Source organism: Heptranchias perlo, chromosome 27 (assembly GCF_035084215.1).
Source record: "Heptranchias perlo isolate sHepPer1 chromosome 27, sHepPer1.hap1, whole genome shotgun sequence".
Lineage (NCBI taxonomy): Eukaryota > Metazoa > Chordata > Chondrichthyes > Hexanchiformes > Hexanchidae > Heptranchias > Heptranchias perlo.
The window spans coordinates 32,054,833-32,078,546 of NC_090351.1; the positions used below are offsets into that span (position 1 = coordinate 32,054,833).

At 41.3% G+C, this 23,714-nt stretch overlaps 1 protein-coding gene across 2 annotated transcripts in view; it reads left to right on the top strand.

Annotated features, from left to right (window-relative positions):
- The first annotated feature begins 2,874 nt into the window (after positions 1-2,874).
- Positions 2,875-23,714, top strand: part of LOC137344535 (fibroblast growth factor receptor substrate 2-like) — a 62,198-nt gene continuing 41,358 nt past the window's right edge. For both annotated transcript variants that reach the window (XM_068007581.1, XM_068007582.1), the window contains exon 1: positions 2,875-2,944. The gene's annotated coding sequence lies outside the window, so the exon portion shown is untranslated. The remainder of the gene's footprint in view (positions 2,945-23,714) is intronic.

Consider the following 23,714-nt stretch of genomic DNA (forward strand, 5'->3'; position numbering starts at 1 on the left):
AATGGTGAGATTGTGCTCCAAATGATATAATAGGGCCAATTTCCCTCATTTTTTATGATAATTTAAATGAAAACTAAAGCAAAAATCCTGTTACCCGCATTTGCAGAAGGTTACGATGCTCTATGTATGGCAACTGGTGAAGGACAAATCTTCCCGAGGAGTCTCCATGGCAGTGTCTGAGGAGGGTGTTTAGAGCAGGATATTTCTGTTTATTCAAGGAGCTGTTGAAGCCTGAAAGCTACACAGTGAAGTAACAACACCCTGCTTATCCTTTGAGAATAGAAAGATCTTTCTGACTTTTAAAACAATCTCACACATTTTGATAGCTTTTTCAGAACTGGCTGTTTTGATCCAGATTGGGTGTTTGAAAGAATTCCAAAATTATATCACAATTATCAAAATTATGACATTGGACATTCCTGTACTGACCGTGTGTTTAATCTCTTCATCGCTTTGGAAAAAGAAAGGGAAGATAATGTTTTTGCATTGTGTAAACTACTAATTCATCATAAACTATTTTTAGATCACGAGTAATTGTTATTACTTTGGTACCTTTGACTTCCACAGTACTTCTTGTCCAAAAACAATAAATATATTTATGAGTCTGCTGCTGAAACCCTCATCTATGCTTTTGTTACCTCCAGACTCTACTATTCCAATGCTGTCCTGGCCGGCTTCCCATCTTTCACACTCCATGAACTTGAGCTCATCCAAAACTCTGTTGCCCGTATCCTAACTCGCACCAAGTCCTGTTCACCCATCACGCCTGTGCTCGCTGACCTACATTGGCTCCCAGTGCACCAATGCCTCGAATTTAAAATTCTCATCCTCATGTTCAAATCCCTCTATGGTCTCGCCCCTCCCTATCTCTGTAACCTCCTCCAGCCCTACAACCCTCCGAGAACTCTGCGCTCCTCCGATTCTGGCCTCTTGTGCATCCCCCACTCCCTTCGCCCTGCCATCGGCGGCCGTGCCTTCAGCCGTCTAGGCCCTAAGCTCTGGAATTCCCTCCCTAAACCTTTCAACCTCGCTCTTCTCCATTAAAACGCTACTTAAAACCCACCTCTTTGACTAAACTTTTGTTCTAATGTCTCCTTCTTTGGCTCGGTGTCAATTTTTGTCTGAATACGCTTCTGTGAAGCGCCTTGGGACATTTTACTACATTAAAGGTGCTTTTTAAATGCAAATTGTTGATGTTGTTGAGTATGTTTGTTAATCTAAGAGTATCTGGTTTGTGAATACCTTTAGGTTCATGGCATTCAAACAAGTTTGCTCCTTGAACTTTCCTCTCGCTGTTTCTAAGCTTCAAGTATGCTGTTTTAAAACTCTTCTTCCCTGTGTTGAAATGGAGACAATTTTACAACACCAAGTTATAGTCCAGCAATTTTATTTTAAATTCACAAGCTTTCGGAGATTTTCTCCTTCCTCAGGCAAATGTTTCAAGAGCTCTTGAAACATTTGCCTGAGGAAGGAGAAAATCTCCGAAAGCTTGTGAATTTAAAATAAAATTGCTGGACTATAACTTGGTGTTGTAAAATTGTTTACAATTGTCAACCCCAGTCCATCACCGGCATCTCCACATCTTGAAATGGAGACTCATTGCACTTTCTCCTCTTCTTCCCTAGGACCTCAAAACTGTGAATCTCCTTGCCTTCCTCTGTTTTCCCTTCCTCTTACAATCTGCACGCTTTAAAAAAACATTGTGTTATCTTCTCTCCATCTCTTTTCAACCGTGGCGGTATCCTGCACTAACGTCCTTGGCCTTTGCTTGGGTTTCTCAAAAATAAAAAAACGTGAGGTCATCAAAGAAAAAGCAATGTAGAAAAAATTGTGGGGGAACTGCATGTGATTTTCCGATATGAACTATTGGCAGGTGAGGTCTTTGCTGAGAGCACGGGGTTGGAAAATTGGCCTTCCACTGCAAACTCATTTAAACGTATGGAGTGTTGTTTCCTTTTTAGAACAGAACACATTTTAATAGATGACATCTTTAAGCCAAAATGAGCGAGTCCGACATGTTTTCTGTAGAGCCGTCAATATTGGCAAAAAGTTGGGAGTGAAGTTCATTATCAAAAAGGATGAAACAGTTTGGAAAAGCATTTAACCATGAGCGGGCTGATTAAGATCCACTCACTAAGAGTAAGACTCACTCTTATTACATTCAAAAATGTAATTTTTTATGTTCATTCTGAAAAAATGCTCCAAATTGTAAAAGTGGATTTGCAATCTTAGTTTTTTTTAATTTAACTCTCACTTACACTACTTTCCTAATGTTAATCAATTCAAATGAATTAAAAAAATTCTATTAAAAAAAACTGTCCTCCCTCCTCTTCTGAAGAGTATGGCTCCAGGGGGGAGGGAAGCCCTTTAGTATCTCTCCCAGTTTGAATGCCCATTTTTTCATGATGTGGAGATGCCGGTGATGGACTGGGGTGGACAAATGTCAGGAGTCGCACAACACCAGGTTATAGTCCAACAGTTTCATTTGAAAATCACAAGCTTTCGGAGGCTTTCTCCTTCGTCAGGTGAGTGTGGGATTCCATGAAGGTTACCGCATATATAGTCAGAGAACAAATATATTTTTTCATGTGCGAGCCATTTTTATTTTTTGGGCTGCATGCAAAGGATAATTTTTGTTTTCTTCAGCAAAAAGGGTGGAAGACCTGCACTCCCTGGTGGCAGAATGAGACTGATGCAGCCTGGCAAAAAGCGGGTCTCCCATCTTGCCGCACGTTGTGGCTCTTTTGTGCGAGGGTGCCCTTTGACCTCCTTCGGGAGATGTCAGTTGAGGCCTGTGTGGGAGCGGGAGGAGGGCTGAGCCTGAGGCGGCTGTTCGCTGTCAGACCGGGGGGGGTGGGTAGGGTAGGGTAGGGGGGGGGACTATGAGAGAAAGCTCGGCGCCCGTTGAATCAGCAGCCGCAGGAGAGGCCCTCGTGGTGTGAGTGTAAGTACAGGCAGCGGCCTATAATCTTGTATAAATATCGACCGCCGAGGGCGGCTGTTCCCGGCCGTGGGATTTATGTCGGAGGCGGAAAACCCCCCCCTCTCAACCGAACAATGGGGGCTCGGGCTCGGGCCCGGGCTCTCCCCCTCCTCCGACTGACACAGAGCCCGGGCGGCAGCGGCAGCGGCTGCAGCAACACCGCCGGGCCCGGCAACCGCCTCACGGCCTCTCCGAGAATAACAAGCCCCGACCTCGTGTGTCAGTGAATAACATTCTCTCACGGGGAGAACTCAAATCTCCGTCCCGGGGCCGGTGGTGTCAGCCAGCCTGCTCTCATCGTGCATCCTCCGGCACAGAGTGCAGTTGTCCGAAGAGCAGACTCGTTCAAGTAAATGTGCTCTTTTGATTTTAAAAATGGGTTACATTTTAAAACCAAAATGAATATTATTTCAGTAGCGGGTTTGATAGGTCTGGTTGCATTTGTATTTACAATTTAAAATGTATACACTGTGTTTGCACTGTAAATATAGTGTTTTCATTGACTATATGTGTATATATAATAGTTTTCATTGACTATATGTGTATGTACAATATAGTTTGCACTGACCCTATGAGTGTGTATAATAGAGTTTGCACTGACTGTACATGCATGCGCATAATAGAGTTTGCACTGACTGTACATGCATGCGCATAATAGAGTTTGCACTGACTGTACATGCATGCGCATAATAGAGTTTGCACTGACTGTACATGCATGCGCATAATAGAGTTTGCACTGACTGTACATGCACGCGCATAATAGAGTTGCACTGACTGTACATGCACGCGCATAATAGAGTTTGCACTGACTACATGCACGCGCATAATAGAGTTTGCACTGACTGTACATGCATGCGCATAATAGAGTTTGCACTGACTGTACATGCATGCGCATAATAGAGTTTGCACTGACTGTACATGCATGCGCATAATAGAGTTTGCACTGACTGTACATGCATGCGCATAATAGAGTTTGCACTGACTGTACATGCATGCGCATAATAGAGTTTGCACTGACTGTACATGCATGCGCATAATAGAGTTTGCACTGACTGTACATGCATGCGCATAATAGAGTTTGCACTGACTGTACATGCATGCGCATAATAGAGTTTGCACTGACTGTACATGCATGCGCATAATAGAGTTTGCACTGACTGTACATGCATGCGCATAATAGAGTTTGCACTGACTGTACATGCATGCGCATAATAGAGTTTGCACTGACTGTACATGCATGCGCATAATAGAGTTTGCACTGACTGTACATGCATGCGCATAATAGAGTTTGCACTGACTGTACATGCATGCGCATAATAGAGTTTGCACTGACTGTACATGCATGCGCATAATAGAGTTTGCACTGACTGTACATGCATGCGCATAATAGAGTTTGCACTGACTGTACATGCATGCGCATAATAGAGTTTGCACTGACTGTACATGCATGCGCATAATAGAGTTTGCACTGACTGTACATGCATGCGCATAATAGAGTTTGCACTGACTGTACATGCATGCGCATAATAGAGTTTGCACTGACTGTACATGCATGCGCATAATAGAGTTTGCACTGACTGTACATGCATGCGCATAATAGAGTTTGCACTGACTGTACATGCATGCGCATAATAGAGTTTGCACTGACTGTACATGCATGCGCATAATAGAGTTTGCACTGACTGTACATGCATGCGCATAATAGAGTTTGCACTGACTGTCTATGTTGTTTTCACTGTGACTATATATAGTGTATATACATATGATTATGTGACTGGTGTTTACAGAACATATGTATACATGGTGTTTAGTGTGACTGTTTACCATGTGTGTGTATGTTTTTGGATATGTTTAAATGTGCACTGATGGTGTGGGCAAAGGATAGCACTGAAGGTGAGAAAATGCTGACAATTTGAGTTCTTGTATGTATGCTATTGCCTGATTATTGGATCTTGGATTTTGCAACCAACGAGTTGCAGTGTAAAATAGGCATGCCACTATTAGAAGTACCAATATATTTTACTATTGAAATCTCATGTTATTGCATTGTTATAGTTTTCGTATCCTATAGTGACATAAAAATAAATGTGATTTGGTAAAGTCAGTAGGAAATTAAAGGTAAAGTGCTATTTCTACTAAATCACCCAGTAATTTTTACATTTGTAAAGGGATGTGTCTGATAAATGGTGTCTTAGCCATCCTTTGCTACTCTGTTTTAGTCTTTAGAACTTCGGGGCAGGTAGCGGAGAAGTAGGTATTTTGTGAGGCATTTGCTCTCAATTCAACAAACATTAATTCATCGTCATAAAGCCTTCTTCAGCCAAGAGCAGTAGATTATCAGGCCGCAGGCTTTTCCACAACTGCTGTATGATTTGTGTTTATAATGGCGTGCACTGACTGTTGGCCTTTCCGTGTCTCATTTCAACACTGGGCAAGAATGATGAACTGCTGTAGAGGTCAGAAGGCCTCAGGATTGATTTCCTCTGTGTGCTGAGTTAGTGGATCTCAGCTGGGGTAGCAGTTGGGACACTACAATTGGCCTCAGTACTCCATAGTTAATGATGCCAAAATCTGCCAGGGTTACTGCTCCTGATTGCGAACTAGTGACTGATGGCAGAAAGTACATGTGTGCACTCATTGGGTGAGGACCAGATCAGGTCCAACTGTTATGCCCCACAGTCGATTACCTGCTGATGCTAACTGTCTAGGCTTGAATGGGGAATGGTCACTTTTCCTATGAAACTATGCCTCACAAAAACTGTGGCAAAACAAAATGTAGTACTGCTTAGATGTTTCTTGCCCTCGATAAGAACTGAAGAATATATTTTGTCCTTGACTGTAATTAGCAAATTTCATTATCGAGTTTCAATCCTGAGTGGAGATCTGCGCTTTTTGATTATCTAGTTGGGAATGTTGTGCTCTGCTGTTGCACCCACACACCAGGAGCTACTGTGATTACTATGCAGACACTAAGAAAGTGTTCAAAACAAAAAGTGACGCTATAAATACTGTCAGATTTGAAAAGTGCATGTGGTCTTTCCTGCTTTAATTTTGGATAGGTAAGTGAATAAAGTGCATTTATTATATGAGCCCTGAATCAATGAGGAACAGTATAAAGTTGTAATGCATCCTGGCTAATCCCTGCATTTCAGATGTTGTAATGTTGCAGTCAGGTGAGTTCACTACGCAAGTGTGCAAAGTGATGGAAGTATGATGATAAAGATACAGAAATGTAGTGGTGAATGTACAAAATGACAGCATAATTCTAGTGCATGCTCTGACATTTAAGCGCAATACTGAGGGAGTGCTGCATTGTTGGTGATGCACTCTTTTGGATGAGACACCTGTTCAAGTAGACGTAAAATATCCCATGGCACTTTTTCGAAGAGGAGCAGAAAGTTCTGGTGCCTTGGCTAATGTTCATCTTTCAACCAACACCACCGAAACAGATTAACTGGTCAATTATCTCACTGCTAATTGAGAACTTACTGTGCACAATTTGGCTGCCACTTTCGTCTACAAAATAAGTCAGTACACTTCAAAAATAATTTGTTTGTTGTGCAAACCAGTTTAGTTGAATTTTTTTGAAGAGGTCACTAGTGTGGTCGATCTTGTCTATATGGACTTCCATAAGCTTCCGCACAAGAGTTTATTAGCAAAAATGAAAGTGTCCGAAATTGGAGGTAACCTTGTGACATGGGTTAGTAATTGGTTGGGAGGTAGGAGACATAGAATAGGGATAAAGGGAACTTTCTCTGACTGGATGCAACAAGTGGTTTTCCCTAGGGATCTGGACTGGGGCCTCAGTTTTCACCATCTATATTAACTTGGATGAAGGAATAGAGAATTATATAATCAAGTTTGCAGATGACACTAAGTTAAGAGCACAGTAACTTTTGTAGATGGGAGCAGGAAGTTACAAAGGGACATAGACTGAGTGTGCAAAACTATGACAGATGAGAGTTCAATGTGGGGAAGTGTGGGATCATCCACCATGGATCTGAGAAAGACAAATTGGAATTTTTTTTAATGGTGAGTGACTAGGAGCTGTGGAGATGCAAAGGGATTTAGGTGTCCATGTATGCAAATCACTAAAAGCTAGTCCACAGGTATGAAAAGTAATCAAAAAGGTTAATGGAATGTTGGCCTTTAGCTCAAGGGAGTTGGAATATAAATGTGAGGAATTGATGTTTTAGTTGTACAGAGTTTGGACCCATCCAGAGTACTGCATTTAATTTTGGGCACCAAACCTCAGGAAAGATATATTGGCCTTGGAGGGGAGTACAGTGCAAATTCACCAGAATGGCACCAGGGCTTAAAGGGCTAGATTATGAGAACAGGTTGCATAAACTCGGTTTGTATTCGCTTGAGTTTAGGAGGTTGAGGAGCATTTTAATTGAGATGTTTCAAATGGTAAAGGGATTCGATAGGTTAGATACAGAGAAATTAATTTCCTCTGGTGGGGGAGTGCAGAACAAGGGAGCATAACCTTAAAATTAAAGCTAGGCTATTTAGGGCTGAAATCAGGAAGCACTTTTTTGCACACAGGGCAGGTGAAATGTGGAATCCTCTCCCAAAAGGCTGTGGATGCTGGATCAATTGAAATGTTCAAGACAGTGATAAGATTTTGATTAGGTAAGGGTATCAAAGGATAGGGAGCAAATTTAGGTAATTGGAGTTCAGGTACATGATCTAGTTAAATGGTAGAACAGGCTCGAGGGGCTGCATGACCGACTCCTGTTCCTATGTTCCTAAAAGTCATGAAAGGTGCTACATAAATGCTAGTTTTTTTTCTTAATGAATTTGCCAACCTGCACATACTATAAATTGAATGTCTGAATCATTTTAACTCTCCTGAATATGTGGTACTGTACAGGATTAATAATTAAATATCCTACTGTGACTGCTGTAGGTTCTGGCAGAAAATATAATAATTACAAAAAAACAAACAAAAATCAATAGTGACCTATCTTTGACTGTTGTTAGGTCAGAGATGGGTTACTACAGTCCCATGCGGTCCCATGCTGAGTTTTTGGCTGGTATATATTATGTACAAATCCTTGTGTCATTCTATATTGTATTGCAGTAGACTAGTACACAAGCAGAAAAATCAGATGTTATCTTGCATATAATGTCCTGGCCAGTAACTTGTGTTATTTCAACTGAAAACTCTTGCTGCATTTTGACCTGTTTAACAAAACACGTTTAAAATGTGGAGATGTGACTGTACACTTTTGAGGTCTCTTGAGTTTTAAGTTCCTGTGGCTCTCATGAAGGTTTGGAGGGGGGCAGTGAGGGTTGAAATGAGTCCAAATTGGTGGCAGGGGGAAGGTCAAAGAAAAGGAAAGAATTAAACCAGATTCAAAGAGATCTGGATGGGTTGCTGCTAAGTGGGTAAATGGTATTATTGTGAACAAATGTAAGTTATGAGACCAGGGAAGAAAAATAAACAGTGAAAATATAAACAAAATGACTCTAGGCGAGAGGACGCAGCACAGGAGAGGGATCTGGGGTAATTATAAGTGGATTGCTAATTGAAACGAAAAGCGCCAGTAAAGAAAGCTAACCTGATCTTGGGATATATAGCTGAAGAAGACGTAGACCACAAATCCCAGGATGGTTAATGAGTCTGCACAAGGCATTTGTAAGGTTACACCTGGTGTATGGTGTACAATTCTGGTAACTACTATGGCTAAGATATCCAGGCGTTGGAGACAGTGTACCAAAGGGCAGCCACAATGAGACCTAGCTTAAAGCATCTGAGCTGTGCGGAATGATATTAAACAAGTGTTCAAGATCTTTAAGGGAATAGAACCTCAATATCCAATCTGGCCAATTACCGCCCCATCAGTCTACTCTCGATCATCAGCAAAGTGATGGAAGGTGTCGTCGACAGTGCTATCCAGCGGCACTTACTCGCCAATAACCTGCTCACCGATGCTCAGTTTGGGTTCCGCCAGGACTACTCGGCTCCAGACCTCATTACAGCCTTGGTCCAAACATGGACAAAAGAGCTGAACTCCAGAGGTGAGGTGAGAGTGACTGCCCTTGACATCAAGGCAGCATTTGACCGAGTGTGGCACTAAGGAGCCCTAGTAAAATTGAAGTCAATGGGAATCGGGGAAAACTCTCCAGTGGCTGGAGTCATACCTAGCACAAAGGAAGATGGTAGTGGTTGTTGGTGGCCAATCATCTCAGCCCCAGGACATTGCTGCAGGAGTTCCTCAAGGCAGTGTCCTAGGCCCAACCATCTTCAGCTGATTCATCAATGACCTTCCCTCCATCATAAGGTCAGAAATGGGGATGTCCGCTGATGATTGCACAGTGTTCAGTTGCATTCGCAACCCCTCAGATAATGAAGCAATCCGAGCCCGCATACAGCAAGACCTGGACAACATCCAGGTTTGGGCTCATAAGTGGCAAGTAACATTCGCGCCAGAAAAGTGCCAGGCAATGACCACCTCCCCTTGACATTCAAAGGCATTACCATCGCCGCATCCCCCACCATCAACATCCTGGGGGTCACCATTGATCAGAAACCTAACTGGACCAGCCATATAAATACTGTGGCTACACGAGCAGGCCAGAGGCTGGGTATTCTGTGGCGAGTGACTCACCTCCTGACTCCCCAAAGCCTTTCCACCATCTACAAGGCACAAGTCAGGAGTGTGATGGAATACTGTCCATTTGCCTGGATGAGTGCAGCTCCAACAACACTCAAGAAGCTCGACACCATCCAGGACAAAGCAGCCCCTTTGATTGGCACCCCATCCACCACCCTAAACATTCTCTCCCTTCACCACCGGCGCACAGTGGCTGCAGTGTGTACCATCCACAGGATGCCTGCAGCAACTCGCCAAGGCTTCTTTGATAGCACCTCCCAAACCCGTGACCTCTACCACCTAGAAGGACAAGAGCAGCAGGTACATGGGAACAACACCACCTGCACGTTCCCCTCCAAGTCACACACCATCCCGACTTGGAAATATATTGCGTTCCTTCATTGTCGCTGGGTCAAAATCTTGGAACTCCCTAACAACAGCACTGTGGGAGAACCTTCACACGGACTGCAGCGGTTCAAGAAAGCGGCTCACTACCACCTTCTCAAGGGCAATTAGGGATGGGCAATAAATGCCGGCATCACCAGCAACGCCCACATCCCATGAACGAATTTAAAAAAAATGTTTTCAAGATAACTACAAACTCTACAACCAGGAGACAGGACCTCAAATGTAAAAGAATGGTGATAAATATGTAGAACAGACTACCCAAAGAGGCAGTGGAGGCAGATCGTACGGAAAATTTGAGAGAATTGGATCAATATTTGAAGGACCGGACAATTGAGAGGTATTAGTTTTTGGGACCAACTGCGGAGATTTTTTTCTAATCCTATGTTCCACAATTTAACCAAGATTATCAAGTTAGCTTCAAATATTTGATATATTCAAATAACTTTATTATCTCTCCACGTTGCACCTCTCTAACCCCCCCCTCTCCTGTCCACCGCAGTACTGGGTAAATATATTTGTGCCTTTGGTCATGTACAGGATTTGAGAGGGTGCATTTACACTAGAACATAAAAATACAGTCAAGTCCAACCTGATTCTAGAGAGAAGCAGGGTGAGACTCTCCAGAGGAGGTAGTTCCACTCCACTTGGGTTTGGCACCGTGTAGAGTGTATCTTTAGTGTGGTGTTAAACCCAGTTTGAAAAATGCTCAGGGGATCCCTTTGATCTCCTGGACACTTAAAACCACCTGGAGTTAATTTGAATGTTTATAAATTGTGGATGTCCTGCCCCTGTTCTCTAAATGTTTACATTTTTACCACCCCTACCTCAGCTTATCTGCTGTTGAAACCCTCATCTATGCCTTTGTTACTTCTAGACTTGACTATTCCAATGCTCTCCTGGCCGGCCTCCCATCTTCCACCCTCCGTAAACTTGAGCTCATCCAAAACTCTGCTGTCCGTATCCTAACCTGCACCAAGTCCTGTTCATCCATCACCCCTGTGCTCACTAACCTACATTGGCTCCTAGTCCAGCAAAGCCTCGATTTTATATTCTCATCCTTGTTTTCAAATCCCTCTATGGCCTTGGCCCATCCCACCTCTGTGCTCCTCCAATTCTTGCCTCTTGCGCATCCCCGATTTTAATCGCTCCACCATTGGCGGCTGTGCCTTCAGCTGGCTAGCCCTAAGCTCTGGAATTCCCTCCCCACACCTCTCTGTCTCTCTGCCACTCGCTCCTCCTTTTAAGACGCTCCTTAAAACCTACTTCTTTGACCAAACTTTTGGTCACCTGTCCTAATATCTCATTGTGTGGCTCGATGTCAAAGGCGCTCTATAATAATGCAAGTTGTCGTTGCTAGGAAAGGAACCCTATGCACGCATGCACAGAGCTCTCTTGGGCAGGAGAATTGAAGCTCCAGCTAGGCAAGAGCCAAGGAGTGTAAATGAGGAGCTGCCTTTGGAAATCCCATTTCAACAACTGGACTTTAGACCAGTAGCTGCAATATAAATTCAGCATTTTTTGTAATACTGCATTATTCTTCAATAAACTCTCTTTCTGCCAGCTGGTCTCTTTTTTTTTCTGTGTTTTTGCCTTGTACCTTTCCTGATGTATCGTCTCATAGACACTGACAGATCTCCAGTGCCTCAACCAACTAGCTATTCTTCAAGTACGAGAATAGATCGGGTGTATTGACAAGTTATTCAACTGTTGGGGAGGGTGGGGATGGAGGTGGCGTGCATCGCAGCTCGGCTCAGCTGAATACTCTCCTTTCTGTCCGCACAAGCACGCTTCCAACTGGGGGCTTCCTGGATAGTGATCAGGATCGTGAACCCTGGCAATTTCCTCCACCTGGGATACTGGTGTAAATATTGGATAAAGCTGTACAGACCAGAGACCAAAATCTACAAGCTTCCTGGTCTTTTTGCCACGCCACATGTTACATTTAAAAGAAATAAAGACTTGCATTTATATAGCGCCTTTCACGACCTCAGGACATCCCAAAGGGCTTTACAGCCAATGAAGTACTGTTGAAGTGTAGTCACTGTTGTAATGTATACTTGGCCATCAGAGGAAGCCCCAATTACCTGGTTCTGACATCTTGTAAAGAAGGAAGGAACTTGCATTTATATAGCACCGTAACACATCAGATTGTTACGGTGCTATATAAATGCAAGTTCAAAAGTGCTTCACAATCCATGAATTTCTTTTGGAGTGTTGTTTTACAGGAAAATACAGTGGTCAATTGCTCACAGCGAGAATTCAGATGTAATATATTAGATAAATGACCGATAATCTGTATTCTTTTGGTAGTGTTGGTTGAGACGAATGTTGGCCAGGACACCAGAAGAGCTCCCTCCTGCTCCTTGAATAGTGCCCACCAGAACAGGCCACTCTGTTTAAAGTCTCATCTAAAAGACAGCATCTTTGGCAATTCAATACTGCTTCAGTATTGTACTGAGGTGTTCGATTTGATTATGTGGTTAGATCCTGGAGTGGGGTTGAACTCACAAACTTAGGACCCTGAGATGAGAATGCCAAATTGACACACACAAAAAAAACTTTGACATGAGACAAAATTGCATGAGAAAAATAGAATTAGGATGAAGGTTGGTGGTAGGAAGGAAACCTCAGCTGCAAAAATGGAAAGGGAAAGCTTACTAATTAGAGGGAAAAAATGAAAAGGTTATATAAATTCTAAGGATGGATAATGTGAAAGCATTCAACACCTTGACACTCTTGATTTGTAAATCACTCAAGTTTTGCCATTACATGTTCAAAAATACATCTGCGCACCATCAGCATGTTGGTCTTTTTATATACTCCCAGCTATTTCTTATCCTCATTGTAATGCATCCTTGATTGTCCCATTATTCTGTTTGCTATATATTTTATTTTGGAATATCATTCTGCTCAAGAATGTTATCAGTATAATGTGTTTTGTAGATTACAGTGAGAGAATTCATTTTTTCCCCACTTGATTTTAAACAATAGCAACGCTCCTATAAAGGCAATCTGCATCTTAAATTGGGATTGTCGTAATTGGTGGATATTATGATTCTTCTGCCAGCAGTTTGCCAATTAAATATGCCTATAGCTAGAGTCAGCCTGCAGCTAATGCATTGGTGTCTCTCATCTGTCGTCCTGTTTTGTTAGACAAAATTTGGAACCTGTGTCAGTCACGGTAGACTCGGTGTTGTCTGTCACTCCCGTGGATCTCGGGAGGTTAGACCTGCAGGGTAAGGGTAGAGAGTGTGTGAGTGTGTGTTTTTTCTTTCCTTCAGTGCGATAGACATATGTTTTGTTTTAAAAGTTGAAATTTTTTTGTTATCACTTCAAATACCATGCTTATTTTTAAAGAACTTTATACACTACATATTTTAAGTAATCTAATCACTATACAAGTACTTAAAAGTATTGTATGGCTCCAAATAAATATTTTATTAGCCTTATTTTTGCCGCTGGAAATTTTTAAAGAAAAAAAATTGGGTAGGAAAATCAACAGAGCAATGAGCTATTTCCCGAAGTGTTTGTGGCCAAATGTTTTCAATTTTTCAAAGAAAGTCAGCCTTCCATCAAACCTAGTACTACGCTGCACAATAATTCTAACAGTGTAAGAAACAGTGAAAGTGTTGGTCGAGCGTTTTGATGTATGTGGAGGAGATAAACTTCCCGTGAAATTTAACTCCCAAACTTGTACAAATCCACGTAGAAAAACTGCGGGAAAGGGAAAGACTGGCAGTGATTCAAGGGAGGAGATTGAAAACAGATTCTATTTAAAATGTTATGACAGCAAATTATCCTACTGACTGGTCCATGGCCCTTTGCACTGACATTTTCAGCATGAAGAGAGAATAGACTAGGGGTTGTACAGATCTTGTTTTCATCTACGCCAGTATTGCCTCTGCTGCATACATTGGTTATTATTGAGCCACAGCATCACAATAGTAATCTCTCACTGTTAGTTTCTTGACCTAAGGCATATGCGTACTGTGGGACATCAAGGATTAAACTGCTGAAACTCATAGAATCATTGGTTATAGCACAGAAAGAGGCCATTTGGCTCATCGAGCCCGTGCCGGCTCTTTGTAGGAGCAATACAGTTAGTCCCATTCCCCTGCTCTTTCCCTGTAGCCCTGTAAATTTTTTCCCTTCAAGTATTTATCGAATTCGTTTTTTGAAAGCCACAATTGAATCTGCTTCTACCACCCTTTCAGGCAGCACATTCCAGATCATAACTACTCGCTACGTAAAAACGTTTTTCCTCACGTCGTCTTTGGTTCTTCTGCCAGTCACCTTAAATCTGTGTCCTCTGGTTCTCGACCCTTCCGCCAATGAGAACAGTTTCTCTTTATTTACTTTATCTAAACCCTTCATGATTTTGAATACTTCTATCAAATCCCCTCGAAACCTTGTCTGCTCTCAAGAAGAACAACGCCAGCTTCTTCAGTAACTGAAGCCCCTCATCCCTGGAACCAGTCTAGTAAATCTTTTCTGCACCCTCTCTAAGACCTTCACATCCTACCTAAAGTGCGGTGCCCAGAATTGAACACAATACTCCTGCTGTGGCCGAACCAGTGTTTTACAAAGATTCAACTAACTTCCTGGCTTTTGTACTCTGTCTCAATTTATAAAGCCCAGCATTCCTTCTGCTTTTTTAACTGCTTTCTCAATCTGTCCTGCCACCTTCAAAGATTTGTGCACATATACCCGCAGGTCTCTCTGTACCTGCACCCCCTTTAGAATTGTCCCATTTAGTTTGTATTGCCTCGCCTCATTCTTCCTACCAAAATGTATCACATCGCACTTCTCTGCATTAAATTTCATCTGCCATGTGTCCACCCATTCCACCAGGCTATCTCTGTCCTCTTGAAGTCTATTACAATCCTCCTCACTGTTTACTACCCTTCCAAGTTTTGTGTCATCTGCAAATTTTGAAATTGTGCCTTGTACACACAAGTCCAAGTCGTTAATATATATAAAAAAAACAGTTGGCCTAGTACCGACCCCTGGGGAACACCACTGTATACCTTCCTCCAATCGCCACTACTCTCTGTTTCCTACCACTTAGCCTCATGTTATACTGGTGATTAAACATTTAAGATTTTCCCTTTTTTTGGAAAAAGATATATGCTATGAATTAAAAATTTAGTTCCTTTCATCGATTTAGTTCTCTATAAATTGGTATATTAGTAACTAGACCAATATTAAAGTGGTTAAATGTTGCTTGAAAGTACAGTCAGCAGCAATGATCCTCTGGTAGCTTGCCCAAATGGCTGTCTTCATAGATGAGCTTTGGCTTTGTGTCTCAAAGGGGTCTTTGATTGTGGGGGCCATCGTAGCTGAACGTGGTCTTGTCCTTTGGACAGTGAAGGGGCGCTTTCTTCCTCCTCCTCCCCCACCTCATTTTGATTATTAATGCTTTCAGTGAAGGGATAAAGATCCCCTCCAGGATTTCTTGAGAATCGTTTTCATAAATTTTGACAGATTAATATTTATTTATAGAAATGCCCAAAATTATAAACTTACAAGTAGATTATCTCTTAAAATTGTTGGTGAATTAGTATTTTAGTATTTCTTAGAGCAGTCTGCTGCAAAGATCGTCGACTAATGCTTAATTCTGTTTTTTTTTAAAAAAAGCAAAGTAGAGTAAAACCTCATGATAACAAACGGATCATTACCGACCTTCCATTAGAACAAGCTGTCTTCCTTTGCTTGGGTTAGAGTTCCATTAAAGTTGAGAGAGGAGCTTCAGCCTTGATAAAATATATCCTATCCTGTACTAAATCCCCCTTCTGTATCACCTTTTGTCCTTGCCAATCACTACTGATACCTGTCCTTAACTTATTGAATTTGAAATCCTTGTCTCTGTTTACAAATCCCTCCAGAGTCCACCCCTGCAACCTCCCCCCTGCCCCGTGTGCCAGCTCACTCCTTTCCTTCCCCCCAGTTCTTCAAACTCAGGCCTCCTTTACATCAGCCCCCTCTCTGCTTTGCCTTTGGTAGCAGATCTTCAGACGTCTTGGCCCTACATTCTGGAATTCTCTCTAAACCCCTCCACCTTGCTATATCTCTCCCCAGATTCAAAAGGCTGTGTAAAATTACTCCTGCAACCAAGCTTTTGTTCACTTTCCCTAAATGCTGTGCAAATGTTTGGTATATTCTTTCTTACCTTGGAATGTTTTTTTGCTATGTTAAAGGTTCCATATAAATGCACATTGTTGTAAATCTCTTTAAAGAGACTACTATATCTATATATACAAGTTCCTACAAGTTTGTAATAATGAGGCTTTTGTACACTTTGGAACTTTTTCAGTTCAGGAAAAACTTTGGGTATTTTGTAGATTTTTAGTTGGGTACATTTGATCTAATTAATTGTTTTTCCTTTTAAAATTTTAATTCATTTTTTTGTCCTGTCTTCATTGTTTATTACTTCAGTTTGAAGGGAAGTGAGGGATTCACAGACTTCAGTAGGGCCCCAGTTATTTTACCTGCAGAAGATACAGTATGCAGTACCTTAATTCTAATTGACACAGGAATAGAGAACAAAATGAGACACGAATAGAGATAAGACAAAGCTAAACTTGTCTTTAATCTCCCCATGATATAGGTGTTGTGATTTAAGGTTTACGACCCCTGATAATGGGGATCAGTGCTGACCAGAATTGTCAGTATTTGAACAGAAAAAAAACTATCTTGATCAACTGCTTTCATTCACATTGACATTTGCCCAATCCCAGTCAGCTGTCATAGAACTGACCTGTTGCCACCCAACCCTAGCTAGCCATCGCAGGCTAATCAATTTAACTGGGGTTCTTTTGAGCCTCAAAGGATGACCCCATGAGATTTACAATCCTCATTGTGCTGTAACCTTGTGTTTGTGCTCCTGTGATCCTTCCCATTTCATTCGCTGTTGCTTTCTACCTTTTTTTTGCTGGAAACTGAGTGATTTTGTTTGGCCTGAGATGAATTGCTTCATATGGAGCGATCAACAGATGTTTGAAGGTCAACTTCAGAGGAGCCCCTTGACCTTCAGGAATTTGTAGCTTTAGCTCTTTCTCCCAGCTTTTGTTTGAGATACTCCCAACAAGTGAAGGAGATGCATGTCCTGCTTAACTCTAATATTCCAACAAAACATGCTAAAACATTCATTATTACCTTATTTGTGTATTGAAGTGTTACAACATGAGAGCTGGGAAAGGAATTTAGATTCCATTAACATTAGTGTATCACTGAGGTATGAAGGTGGATAATGCCCACTGGTCGGTCTTAATTACTCATCACAATGAAACAACTCTTGTCTAGTCACAATCAGCCACATTGCTTAGATAAGTGTAGAGGGCAAATATCAGTCGGTGACATTAGACTTTGCCATGTGAGTATCTGTATTCTTAGGCAAATGCAAAGTGCTGTATGATATTCATTGCAGAGTGATTCTGGAAGCCTGATTTCATCAGTTACTGGAAAACCCATGGAGGCAGAGGTAAATTTTATATTGTTTTAGAGGTTGTGTTCCACAATATCATGCGTTGTTTCATGGAAAATGCAAGTCAGTGGCCTTGATTATAATCTTCAAGGAATGTACATTGTGGCAAATGTTAAACAATTGTAACTGGTAGAAAATATTGGCATGAGGGCAGGTTGAGGCTGCTGTCACAAGAAATGTTTGTGTGTCACATTAAGTGTTGTGATTTTTTTTTCACCAAAAGCTCTTTCAGAAATAGTGCACTGCAGATGAGCTATCAATATCCAGCGATGTGAAATGGCTTATTTGGAGAGCTAAGCAGTCGAAAAATTGCACAGCCAGACTGAAAGTTAATGGTCTACATTGAAAGCCATTAGCCCACCAGAAATTTTAAAAAATAGAAATTAAAAAAATTGTATATGTGTAGTATATATATTTTACGCACACGCACAAGCACTCACTCTCTTGGAAGCAATTTGTTATAAAGCTTGCATAAAGAGTTTCCTGTATGTGTCAGACTGCTTGTTTAGACCGGTTGCTCTCCCATTGCCACTGGCCCATCACTGAGTGTACTGGTCTCAGTCTGGCAGATTGAAGTTTTGGGATTATTCACACAGCCGTATTTGCTTCAGAGTTAAATCTACACAGGGTTCGCTCGAATCAAACTCTTAAGTACAGTACTGAAGTAGTTATATTACTGGATTTGTAATCCAGAGACCTGGACTAATAATCCAAAGAATGTGAGTTCAAATCCCACCATGGCAGTTTGAGAATTTGAATTGTGTTTTTTTGAAAAAAATCTGGAAATAGAAAGTTGGTATCATTAAAAGTGACCACAAAGCTTTTGATTGTCATAAAAACCCACCTGGTTCACTAATGTTGTTTAGGGAAGGAAACCTGCCATTTTTGACTGGCCTGGCCTACATGTGACTCCGGTCCCCCTCCAATGTGATTGACTCTTAACTGCCATCTGAAGTGACCTAGCAAGCCACTCCATTGTATCAAATCGCTAAAAAGAATAACACATGGAATGTAGCAATTCAAGAAGACGACCCAGATAATAAATGCCGGCCTTGCCAGCGATGCCTACATCTAGAGAATGAATTTTTAAAAAAGTGTTGGGACAACTTAACTGAACTAGATTAATACAGAAGCAGTGCAGATATCAGGATGTCAGGTAATGTTTGAAAATAGGAAGTTGCTGTTAAAGATGATATTGTGGATGTTCTATTAAAACTGTACAAATAAACTAGAGCTTATGGAAATCCTGGATGAATTTGCCGAGGTGTAGTATTTACACAGTTCCGTTATTTTTGAATTCTTGTGTTTAGGTGAGAAGTTAATACTTTTTACTCAAAGTAGGTGAACTTTTCCAATGACAGTTACTGTAGATCAGGAACTGGCCTGACATGAATGCTTTTGCAGATGCCTATGGTATGTGGTATATTTTATATTGTGCATTATACTCATTTTTGTTAAAGCACTAACAGAATTATTCTGTTGAGTGGTCTCACTGGTTCTTTGGTAACCATTGTTCTTAGTTTTATTTTTAAAGAAAGTTAAATACTAGCTATTGATAAGGGAGAAAACTGTGTGTTAGTAGAGTATGCCAGATGTATTAAAGTCACTGTTAGTAAATTGTATTGGGGCAAGTATTAGGTTGATGTAGGATAATTGCCAATGCAACCGAGTGGTTCTGATATAAATTATGAAAAAGAAGTTCAGGATGCTTAAAAACATTATTTCAATCTTGAGGCATCACCTCATGCCAAAAATGTAAATATGGTTTTAAAAGCAGCAAGCTGTGTTCATCAGATGGGCTATCTCTGATCCCTGTTTGCTGATGTGATTGTTCTGAGTCACTGTTGTTCTTCATTACCATTACCACAAACAAGATGTGCCTCCTGTTAACTCCAAGAAGTGCTTTCAGTTGCCTATCAGAAATCACCTAGCAGAGGTGGGGGTTGCACACTGGGGAGAGTGGGCATTGACTGTAGTATAAAAGCAACTGGTGCAAAGCCTGCCAAAAGAGTTGTTTAAAGTTAAAACAAATTCTGGTAGTCTGCTATTACCGACATTCACAAATCACACTGGTGTTGGGAGGGTGGTGAGCAGCACCTCTTGCATGCATTTGAGTGTGCGCATGAAGTCCTGCCTTTCTCAGTTTCATAACTATCTGAGAAGACAGTGAAAACATGACTCGTGCTTGCATCACTGTGAAATAGAGCAAAGACTGAATCTTTATGTGCAGTATAAAAGCGACTGTATATTTCACCTTTTTCTCTTTTTTTTCCTCTTCCTCTCTCTTCCTCTCTCACTTTCTTTATCTTTTTCTGGTCCTTTTTTTTCTGTCATTTTTATCATTGTTTGATTTTTTTTTCCTCTCTCCCTGCCGTTTCTCATTATTTGTGATTTCACTCATCTCACTGTGGGTGCAAATGCTGCTGTCGCTGAAGACTGAAAGAAAATAAACACTATGGTGACCCAGAATTCCGAACACTAGCAATTGTCACCTATTAATAGGGGGTGCTTTGGCTTTTGGGGAAGCCCCATCTTCATAGATATCTCGCTCTTCAGAAAGAAGAAGCAAAAGAATATCATAAAACTACGATTTGCTTGCAGGAGATATTGATCTCCACATGGGAATCTTACCAAATGCGGGAAAGCTGGTAAATAAAACATTTGGGTCAGGGACTTGGGTCATTTAAGGACCGAAATGCCGGGTGGGAACTCTAGCACTTTGTGTTGGGTGAAAATCATAGACTTGGATGAAATCCAGTCAGAGGGCTGCAAAGGGGCTTGCAATGGCTGCGGTTGGGCTCAGTGCTGTATAATAAGGAAGCTGTTAAAGCTTTGATCGCGGCCTATTTGGCAAGACTAAGGAGTCTTGGGCACTGAAGATAGGTAACGGGATCACCTTAAAGTCATTCTAAATGTTCTACTGTTTAGTTCCAGGAGCAAAGCATACATTCTTAAAGTTTGGCAGAAACAAATATAACATTAGTTTTGAGGTTTCCTTGTGGGTCAGAAGAGCATCAGAACTAAATTATGATGGAGGAGGAGAGGACCTGAGATTATGAAATTCAAGCCAGGAATCTAAGTAGTGGTCCAGGGAAAAGTGACCCAAGTTGAATAGTGGTTAAAACTGAATATTCAAGTCTGAAGTACAGTGGAATGAAAAAAGTTGTTGAGAAGTTTGGGAACAATGGGAGGGAGGATGTAATAGTAAAAGGAGTTCTATCTGGGATCCTGTCTTACCAATTTGCAACAAACTAATTGGGAAGTTGTCTCTTTGTTTTTGTTAGCCCACTCTTGGAACTATTTTACCATTTGCACGTTCTTCCTGCCTCCAAATCACTATATATTCTGTCCTATACAACATTCTCTGCAACTCAGTATTGAGCTTCAGATCTGAAACGGCTCAAGGACTTTGTAATTCACATTACTATCCATTGTTTTTATCTTTTATTAATCCCATGAATTTTCCTAGCATTTAAGAGAATCCAAGCCTGATTTGCATTCTCTATTTTGATATTTGTACACAAGCTTACTAATCATTTGGGAATACACATACTGAACAGTACTTCAGCTGTTTCCTTATGATCAGCATTCATTGACTGAACTGTAAATCTGGACCTTGCCATGGTTTATGAAAGGGATATGTTGCAGTAGTTAAAAGGTTATTGGGCAGTATTAAATGAGGGGTAATGGATTTAAAACCTGCGTTTTGACCAGTTTAATTGCACATCATATCACATATTACTATGCTGCAGTGTAGAGTGGAAGGATATAAGTTTATGTTTGTTTTCCTCATGGTAGCTGAATGTTGTGGGGAAAGGGAGGAGTGAAAATCAAAAGTATACATCAGACTCATTTCTTAGTGGTCCAGTAAAGAGCAACAGTGTGGGAGACTTGGGACCAATTGTGTGTCTGCCAATCAGCTGAGGTATGGCAGAACCTAAGAGAAGAACATAAGAAATAGGTGCAGGAGTAGGCCGTAAGGCCCCTCAAACCTGCTCTGCCATTCAACAAGATCATGGCTGATCTTCTCCTTCAACTCCACTTTCCCATCCTATCCCTATATCCCTTGATTCCCTTAGTGTCCAAAAATCTCTCGATCTCAGTTTTGAATATACTTAACGACTGAGCATCCACAGCCCTCGGGTAGAGAATGCCAAAGATTCACGACCCTCTGAGTGAAGAAATTTTTCTTCATCTCAGTCCTAGTTGGCCGACCCCTTATCCTGAGACCATGACTCCCTAGTTCTCGACTCTCCAGCCAGGGGAAACAGCCTCTCAGCATCTACTCTGTCAAGCCCTTTAAGAATTTTATACATTTCAATGAGATCACCTCTCATTCTTCTGAACTCCAGAGAATATAATCCCATTCTACTCAATCTGTCCTCATAGGACAATCCTTTCATCCTAGGAATCAAAGTAGTGAACCTTCGTTGCACCGCCTCTAAGGCAAGTATATCTATTTAATTATTTTTAGAAAGTGGGATGTTTGGGTAGCAGCTCATATTGTTAGGATGAATTTTTGTGCAGGTTCTTAAATTATCACTGTTGGCCTGGTCTTGTACTTACAAATGGTTGTAATGATAGTTCCAATGTTTCATGCTGGACAAAGTGAAATCAAGTTGAGTAAAGCACTTGTTTGTATATCAAGTTTAATTATTTGTTTATTCCCTACTCCAACCTAAAACTGTGCACTTCAAACCCTGTGCTTTGTTTGGTGTACATTAACTGTAGTAGGTTATTCAAATATATTCACTAGATGCTCAGACTGTATATGCTTGGAATGTATTTTTTGATGAGTCTTTAGAAATACACACAGGAGCATAGAAGATAGTAATGCTTTGGTCTCGAATTAGTATATACTGCACACCACTATTGTAATACTAACTTCTTTTCAAGAATGGTCGCAAGTGTTCAAGAGCAGCAAATGCCCAAAGGTGCCTGTTTCTTTGGCACTTCAAATGCCCCTCTGCTCATACTGAGAAAAGCATTAGTATCCTCTTTCGTCGGCCATCCACAGTGCTAGGACCTTGACACATGTCTCTCAATTTGATGGTATTGTTGGGACACGTCTCTGATAACATGGGCTGCTGACTGGTAAACTTTGCATGTATACTTAATCAAAAGCAACATGACAAAGCCTCATCCATATCCATGGGCAATTGTACGCACTTTTTTGATTGCCATTTTCCTTGCAGCATTTGTGCTCTATTATGCTGTTCATTCTTCAGCACTCAGGAGAGAGGAAGTGATAATGCCTAATATTTCTGCAACTTTTCTTTTCCTTTCCCCTCAGCATGGTCTGGAGAATCTCCATCTTCTTCATAGATAAAGTCCTATGCCTTTCCTTTTGAAGCATTCTCATATACATCTCCGATGCACACATCAATTTGTACCTCCAGATCATGAGATAACATACGTAAGGAAAGGGATGATCCAGACGTAGTAGTTAAAGAGGATAGGTGTGAAATATTGGATAAGGTAAACATAACGAGAGAGGAAGTACTAGAGGGACTGGAATCCTTGAAAGTTGATAAGTCACTAGGGCCGGATGGATTGTTTCCTAGGCTATTGAAGGAAGCCTGGGAGGAAATAACTGATACTCTGAGGATCATTTTCCAATCCTCACTAGAAACAGGGGAGGTACCGGAGGACTGGAAGACTGTAAAACGTTGTACCATTGTTTAAAAAGGGTACGGGGGAAAGGCTGAACAATTATAGGCCGGTCAGTCTTACCTCGGTGGTGGGCAAACTATTAGAATCAATACTGAGAGATAGGATAAACTGTCACTTGGAAAGACATGGTTTACTCAGGGATAGTCAGCATGGATTTGTTCAAGGAAGGTCATGCCTTACAAATCTGATTGAATTCTTTGAGGAAGTGACGAGGAGGATTGATGAGGGTAGTGCAGTGGATGTTGTCTACATGGATTTTAGTAAGGCACTTGACAAGGTCCCACATGGCAGACTGGTCAGAAAGGTAAAAGCTGGATCCAAAATTGGCTCAGTAACAGGAAACAAAGGGTAAAAGTCAATGAATGTCTTTGCGAATGGAAATCTGTTTCCAGTGGTGTGCCACAGGGCTCATTGTTGGGTCCCTTGCAGTCTGTGGTATATATTAATGATTTGGACTTGAACGTAGGGGGCATGATTGGCAAATTTGAAGACGACACAAAAATTGGCCATGTAGTTGATAGTGAAGAGGCTAGCTGTTGACTCCAAGAAGATATGAATGGGTTGG